We start from the raw sequence: 9,163 nt of genomic DNA on the forward strand, positions 1-9,163 counted from the left end.
AATACGGTTTTTAATCCTTTTCTTTAATTACCTTGCTGCCGCCATGTCAGCGACAAACATACTGGTATGTCTTCTGGTGGATAGGGCTTATCCAACTCACCCTTATCTTGAAAAATTGCAATTGACAAAGGTCTCCACAAGTTATCGACAAAATTCAACAGGAGAGCATTGGAATAAAGTTAAAAATCCACTTTATTAGTTACATGTAAAATTGTCAAGCACACAGCATACAGGACTCCAAAGAGCTGTTTGGAGTACTGCATGCTGTGTGCTTAACGATTTTACATGCAACTAATAAAGTGGATTTTTTACTTTATTCCATTGCTCTCCTGTTGAATTTTGTTGATAACTGGTGGAGACCTTTCTCAATTAAAGTTTTATATATGGGTGCCAACGAATGTTTGCCTAGGCGATATCTATCAATGATCTGATTAAGTGGACCGAGCGTCCATGGATTTCCTTCAGCTGAATTCTGAGTGCTAATAAAGTGTCTAGCTTGTAGATATGCAAAAAAAGATTTCTTTTCCAGATTGAATTTCTTAGATATATCTTCGAAGGTTCTAATATAATTTGTAAGTGGATCTATTAATTGTATAAAAGATTTCAAGTTATTAAGGGACCAAACCTTGAAGGCAGAAAAGGTGGAGCAACTTTTAAAATCTGGGTTACCCCAGATAGGCAGATACTTGGAAAGTGTATGATTTATCCCCAACTAGGTACAAACTTTGCTCCACACTACAATTACATTATGAATTGTATATCTTAGAGTATATTTTCTAATATAAGTATGTTGATTTGAAAGCAATAGAGCTTTGAGAGAATATGGGGATATCATAGCTTCTTCAAGCTTATAATTGGAGAAATGATTAGATTACGTAAGACAATTGAGAGCAATTTTTAACATACAGGCCAAGTTATAATTTTTAATACTGGGAAAGGCAAAACCATATTAAAGATATTCATGGTTCCAGTGGGGTCCATAGAGAGCGGGAGCAGTTAGAGTGAATTTTCTGGATATCTGCCTTGCGTATAAAGAGAGGGGATATTTTGTAGCAGAAATAGAATTCTTGGAAATAATTGCATTTTAATTAGTACTATTTTTGTAGATAAAGTCAGAGGGAGTTTACTTCATCTTTTTAATTCGGAAAATAATTTTTGCCAAATAGGGGTATAATTAACATCATACCATTCTTCCAATTTTTTGAGATAATTATACCGAGATATTTAAAAAAAAAAAAAATCTGCTAGTTTAAATGGATTATTTAGGAGTCTATTTTTATTTTTTATCACCCATAGATTTTCTTATTTTGATAAATTAATTTTGTACCCAGCAGACTTGCTAAACTCTGCAATAATATTTAGGAGAATTGGTATATTCTTCTTGGTATTTCTAATATAGTATAAAATATCATCAGGATACAATGAGAGAGTGATATTTTGTTGACCTATATCAATTCCTTCCAATTTATCACGCCATTTTATTGCCAACAGTTCTAAAGCTAGGTTAAATAATAGCGGGGAAAGAGGGCAACCCTGTCTTCTACCTTTATACAGTATTATGGCCGAGGAGAGAAAACTATTTATACTTAAGAAGAATACAGGGTTTTGATAGATCAGACCTACAAAGCTTAAAAAGTGACCTGTAAAGCCAAAATTCTTTAGAGTCGTAACTAAATGATCCCATACAACAGAGTTCCGCATCCACTGTTAATAAAGCAAAGTCTTCTTTGCACTTTGGCTCTGTTCCATGTGATGAAAAAAATTTGATCAATGACATTGCTTTCCTTATGTTCTTTTGAGATGTTCTTCCGGTCATAAAGCCAGTTTGGCCTGGGTGTATTACTTCTCCTATTATACTTTTTAAACGATTGGCCATTATACTGGCCAGAATCTTATAGTCATTATTTAGGAGAGAAGTGGGTCTATATAATTCCATCAAACTTGGGTCCTTATCCTTCTTGAGTATAAGTATATTGTTAGCAGCAGCAAAAAAATTAGATGGTTTTGTATGATGTAAAAATGATGTATTAAAAAGATGTGTTAGTGTAGGAGCAATTGTTTCTGAGAGAATTTTATAAAATTCCAATGGTAATTGGTCGGGGCCCGGTGCTTTACCCATGGCCAGTTCATCAATTGCTTTAGTAGTTTCTTGTAGAGTTATCTCTTTATTTAGTGCACAAGTTTGATCAGATGATATTTTCGGTAAATTAATTTCCGCCCAGAAACTCTTTAATCTCTTAATTGATTTCTGCGGATGAGTACAATTTTTGAAAAAACTTCTGGAATTGGGTTAATATATCCTTTGGAGTATTATATTTAATTCCGTTGACTTCAATTGCCCCAATATAATTATTCTTTTTCTTACTTCTAGATATATTGGCCAACATTTTTGCTGATTTTGGAGAAAACCTGCCATAGATTGCTTTATTTCTAATCTCCGCTTGAATTAGTTGCTGATCAAGAAAGATCTCTCTTTCTAATTTAGTGTTTTGATAGCTATTCCAATTATTATTATCTAAATTTTATATATATATATATATATATATATATATATATATATATATATATATATATATATATATATATATACAGGGAGTGCAGAATTATTAGGCAAGTTGTATTTTTGAGGATTAATTTTATTATTGAACAACAACCATGTTCTCAATGAACCCAAAAAACTCATTAATATCAAAGCTGAATATTTTTGGAAGTAGTTTTTAGTTTGTTTTTAGTTATAGCTATTTTAGGTGGATATCTGTGTGTGCAGGTGACTATTACTGTGCATAATTATTAGGCAACTTAACAAAAAACAAATATATACCCATTTCAATTATTTATTTTTACCAGTGAAACCAATATAACATCTCAACATTCACAAATATACATTTCTGACATTCAAAAACAAAACAAAAACAAATCAGTGACCAATATAGCCACCTTTCGTTGCAAGGACACTCAAAAGCCTGCCATCCATGGATTCTGTCAGTGTTTTGATCTGTTCACCATCAACATTGCGTGCAGCAGCAACCGCAGCCTCCCAGACACTGTTCAGAGAGGTGCACTGTTTTCCCTCCTTGTAAATCTCACATTTGATGATGGACCACAGGTTCTCAATGGGGTTCAGATCAGGTGAACAAGGAGGCCATGTCATTAGATTTTCTTCTTTTATACCCTTTCTTGCCAGCCACGCTGTGGAGTACTTGGACGCGTGTGATGGAGCATTGTCCTGCATGAAAATCATGTTTTTCTTGAAGGATGCAGACTTCTTCCTGTACCGTGGTCGTCTTTCAGCCTTTCTTACCTTGGCCATGTCTCTGAGTATTGCACACCTTGTGCTTTTGGGCACTCCAGTGATGTTGCAGCTCTGAAATATGGCCAAACTGGTGGCAAGTGGCATCTTGGCAGCTGCACGCTTGACTTTTCTCAGTTCATGGGCAGTTATTTTGCGCCTTGGTTTTTCCACACGCTTCTTGCGACCCTGTTGACTATTTTGAATGAAACGCTTGATTGTTCGATGATCACGCTTCAGAAGCTTTGCAATTTTAAGAGTGCTGCATCCCTCTGCAAGATATCTCACTATTTTTGACTTTTCTGAGCCTGTCAAGTCCTTCTTTTGACCCATTTTGCCAAAGGAAAGGAAGTTGCCTAATAATTATGCACACCTGATATAGGGTGTTGATGTCATTAGACCACACCCCTTCTCATTACAGAGATGCACATCACCTAATATGCTTAATTGGTAGTAGGCTTTCGAGCCTATACAGCTTGGAGTAAGACAACATGCATAAAGAGGATGATGTGGTCAAAATACTCATTTGCCTAATAATTCTGCACACAGTGTATATATATATATATATATATATATATATATATATATATATATATATATATATATATATATATATATAGTGTATTTATTTCTTAAATGATTAGCTAATTGCATATCCCTATTTCTCAATTTCCTTTTCCATTTTACCATGTATGCTTTTATTTCCCCTATTTCCCCTCTGAGATACGCCTTTGCTGTCTCCCAGAATATTTCTGGCTTGGTATCATATTCCTTAAATGAGCTATATTCCCTCTATTTTCGTAAAAGCCAGTTTCTAAAATTAACATTAGTGGAGAGAAATGAGGGAAAGAAGAATTTTCCACATTGGTTGACCCTGTTCCCTATCTGGACAGATACCATAATAATCACATGATCTGTTATAATTATATCTTGAATATCTGTAGAGATTTCTGCATATAATAATGATTCGCTAATTAAAAACATATCGATTCTTGAGAGAGTATGATGTGACTTTGATATACATGTAAACTGTCTTTCATCTGGATGCTGTACTCTCCATATGTCTTTTAATTTAACATTTTTGGCAAAATTAACTAATATCTCTGCTTCTTTTCTAGATCTGTAAGATCTTTTCAATTTTAATCTGTCCAGGTAGGGGACAAAGACACTGATAAAATCACCCCCAATAATCATCTGTGTATTAACCAGACCAATTAATTTACTGAATAATTTGTCCCAAAAATCCGGCCAATATCCGTTTGGCGCATATAAGTTACATAGTATATAGGAAAAAAAGAGTACCAAGAGCCTATTTTGTAGGATATATAATAAAACCTATTCATCGTTTTTACTATAACTTGGTGTTTTCTAAGAACTGTTTAACTTCTTCTATCTTATCAAATAAAATTGTTTTAGAGTCATAATAAATTTAAATTTTTGCCAGATATATCATTGTCACTTGAAAACCTGCCTTGATCAGCTGTGTACACCAAGGAGCAAATTATTTTCTTTTGTTTGAAGTCTCCACAGAGAAGTCTTGAAACAAAAGTATTTGTTCATTGTTAATTTCTAGGGGTCCTTTCTTTCTATAATATGTCAGCACTTTTTGTTAGTCCTGGAAATGTAGGAACTTTACTATTATTGGTCTTTTAGAGTTTCTTGTATTGCTCTTTCTGTTATTAGTCCCAAGTCTGTGTACCCTTTCTATCAGCATAGGAGAGGACTCTGTTGGTATTTCAAGGGTCTGTGGTAATGTGGCAGTAACAAAGCTCATAAGATCTGTATATTCATGGGTCTCCAGAAGTCCCAAAATTCTAAGGTTATTTCTATGTGCCCTATCTTCCAATTTGTCTAAACATGTTTGAAGCGTCTGTATTGTTTTAGTTTGTAAGTTAATTATAGTTTGTTGCGTGTGTCGGATATTCTACTTTCAATTTCTATCAATCGATTAGAGAATTGCTTAAGCTCATTTGTGAGCATTGTTAATTCTGCCTTTACTCACTCAAATTGAGGCACAAAATATCAGAAATTTGTTTAGTTAGGCTATTAGTATCTATGATAGTGTTGGAGCTAGATATACAATCGATAGAGCCTATTTCAGTGCTACCTATACTTGTCCTGACTTTCCGGTCTTTAACTTTCAGAGGCATTACAAAAGGATCAGCTTTACTAATCCCAAGAAATGTATCCATAAAAAAGTGTGGATCATATAATGTGAACAAAGAAGAAGGTGTGTAATTTAATCTAGTGGGGCGTGCTAATGGAGGTGATATTGGATCAGTGAAAAAGTGCAATTAACAATAGAATAGACCTACAGGTCTTAGTGCGGCAGTGTAGTAGTGTATAATATATATGAACATCTAGTTCAGTAATAATTTGAAGTTTGAATTAGTAGCTTAAATATAATTTTTCACTCAGCTGAGTTACCTATAATCAATCAAAAGCTATTGCCCCAAAAAAGGAGAAAAAAAAAGAAAAGTTAGTACAGTTCATTAACCATAGACAGGCAAGCAGTATATATCTTTAGCAATAAAGCACTAATCACATAATAAGTCTTAAAAAATGAATTATCTGTAGGCCTATTTTTATATACCTATAATTGAACAGTTTTCCTTTTTTGTATTATATAGAAAGAACAAACATTCTTCTCTATACAATCAATTTCCTAAAACAGTCTGTTTCCTGTAGGAGAGAAAGTATAGTGATAGCCACAATGACTTATCAGTACCTGATGGCATACAAAAATATCTGTCTGGATAGTATTAGTTATGTCGTATACATTCTTAGCCTACATGTGGAATAGAGTGCTGTTTTGACCTGGAAGGGGTCTAGGCATTTATTGAGCAGGTTATCTCCTGCTTATATACTTTACTTATATACAGAAAAACATATCTTGGTTAAATTACAGACAGTTACTATATATAGAAGATGTAAAATAACCCTTGAAAAAATCACTGCTTCCTATAAGAGGACACAAATAACGACAACCCTGTTAACACCTTTATGCTTATTAACATGCACAAATATCAATCTGTATATTAGTGATTATGAACTGTATTTTCTAGGCCTAGGCCAAGAATGAAATACTATTTGACTTGCGACAGATCTGGACCTATACTATATTGTCTCGCTGATTCAAAAGTCCTTATTTCATATGACTACAGCATTTCAAACAGACTTTTTGATGTATATTATTGTGCCCTATATTATGTGCAGGGCCAGCTCTCATCTAATGGATATGTCCCGGTATCTAAAAAATATATATTATATTCCTGAAACAGTATGAATCCTGGGACAGCCTTTAGATATATCTTGTTTACTTTAGGAAGCTCAGTAACACAGTTCTGAATCATTTTCTAAAGTTTACAGTAGTAATACTCTTTACTGTGCTCAAAATCCAAGTTTACTCAGTTCCTGAGGGAGGAGGAGCCATAGAGAAGAAAAGAAAGACATAGTTGCTTATCTTGATCTTTAGCATAGGACTAATAGAATGCAAATACTTAAGAATGTCTTCCTCCTTGTACATTTTTATTCAGCGTTGTTATCGTAGATATAGCCATAGTCCCACTTCCTCCTATCCCAGTATGTTAAAGTAAAATAATAGATGCCTCTTTTTTCCCTTTTAAATTTATATACTGGGGTTCTAGGAGGTGTTGATGTATAGAATAATAATAAGCAGCAGACCTGAAACCGTTATAAGATCGTCTTAGCCGATATTAGATGGTATATTCTTTCCCCTGAAAGCTGCCCTGTGCACTACTATGGCTTCTATCCCAGGGGTGCATGGCAAAGTGGGGACGTAGTGACCCGTCTCCACTGCCAGGTACTCATCGGGGTTCTGGGAGTGTGCTGACAGCTTAACAGGTACTTTGTTGATATTTTCCTTCTGCTTGTCTTTTTCCCGGCAGGTCCGCTTGACAGGCAAGGTAAGGCTTCTTGGGGAAGATGTAGCTCTAGCGACTGAGCCCAAAATGGCTAATGGATACTTTCGCTGTTGCCCATATAAGCTTTGGAAGGGAGATTATACTTCCAACTCATTCTCTCCCCGTCTCAAGCAAGGAGCCAGGCTCACAACGGTAACAGCACTCACAGCTGCAGGCCAAACGCTACAGATGGCAGTGGGGGCCTTGGTGTAGATGGAGCACCAGAGACGCCGACTTTCGCACGTCCCTACAGGCTCCTCCCACTAATGGAAGTCCCAGGTATGCTGAAGAGTTAAGATACAATTCCCCTAAGCCAAGTACTTCTAGGCAAACAGAAAATGGAAATTTTAATAGAGATGATAAAAGTATTAAATATTAGCATTTTTTAGAGGTAGGCCAAAGGCAGATACAAGAAAGCCCACTACTGCAAAGAAATATAAGAAAAAGACGGGCATCAGAAAAAGAGGAAAGAGAGGAGAAGCAAAACGGACACAAAAAAATAAGAAATTGGGATTAAAGGGACATGCCACCCACATTTTTTCTTTTATGATTTAGAAAGAGAATGCAATTTTAAACATCTTTCTAATTTACTTATATTATCTAATTTGTTTTATTCTCTTGATATTCTTTGATGAAAAGCATATCTAGATATGCTCACTAGCTGCTGATTGGTTGCTGCACATAGAAGCATCGTGTGATTGGCTCACCATGTGCAATGCTTTTTCTTCAAATAAGGATATTTAAAAAATGAAGCAAAATAAATAATGGAAGTAAATTGTAATGTTGTTTAAATTTCTATTCTCTATCTGAATCCTGAAAGAAAGATTTTGGGTTTAGTGGCCCTTTAAATAAACACAATGGAATCTTTAATTTGAGTAAATTTAAATTAAACAAAACTCATGAAGCCATTTTAAGTAAAGGTTTGACTTTTGCCCCCACTAGTAAACTAGATAAATTTGGAACCTATATAGATGGTCACAAATTAATCAAGAGAATGACAGTAAAAAGATGGTTTCGCGAGAACAGAGATTGAAAAAAAAGTACAATCCAGTCTAGTAGACCCCAATGGATTCATACATTCCAATCTAAAAAAGAAGTCTAGTTTTTACCCCAAACATGATAAGGGTCATGCTATTGAGACGTTTGAAAAATTGATCACTAGAGATATAGAAAATATTAGAGATGATACAGTTGAAAAAGTTCCTAGAAATCTCAGTAACAAACAATTAAAAGTCATTAGAGAATTAGAAGAAAATGAAAATATTGTGCTGAAGCCGGCCGATAAGGGTGGGGGGATTGCCGTTTTAAATTCTGAGGATTATAGCAAAATGTGTGAAAATATCCTGGGGGATACAGATACTTATTGTAAAATAACCAATAATACCACATTACAGTTCAATATAAAATTGAAACTCCTTTTAGACAAAGCCAGTGAAGAAAGGATATTAAATAAAAAAGAAAGAGAATATCTATTTTTAGAAAATCCAAAAATTCCTTTACTATACTGCCTACCGAAGATCCACAAATCCCTTGTCTCCCCATCGGGGAGACCAATAATATCAGATATTAATTTTATACCTCTAACATCTCTGTGTATATTGATATTTAATTGCAGAAATATGTGAGGGACTTGCCCTCTTTTCTAAAAGATTCTACTGAAGTATTAAAATTATTATAGATATCACCTGGGAGGAACATTTTTGGTTTGGGACATGTGATGTAACCTCATTGTACACTTGTATTTCCCATAAGGATGGGTTGCAAGCAACACAATTTTTTTTTTTATAAAGATGATAGGTTAAAACCTCTACAAAAATCTTTCATTCTGGAAAGTATAAATTTTATATTATCCCACTACTTTTCCTACAATAATCAATTATATTTACAAAAGTGTAGTACAGCGATGGGGACCAGATTTTCCCCAAGTTATGCAAACCTCTTTATGGGTTAT

Source organism: Bombina bombina, chromosome 3 (genome assembly GCF_027579735.1).
Source record: "Bombina bombina isolate aBomBom1 chromosome 3, aBomBom1.pri, whole genome shotgun sequence".
Taxonomy (NCBI): domain Eukaryota; kingdom Metazoa; phylum Chordata; class Amphibia; order Anura; family Bombinatoridae; genus Bombina; species Bombina bombina.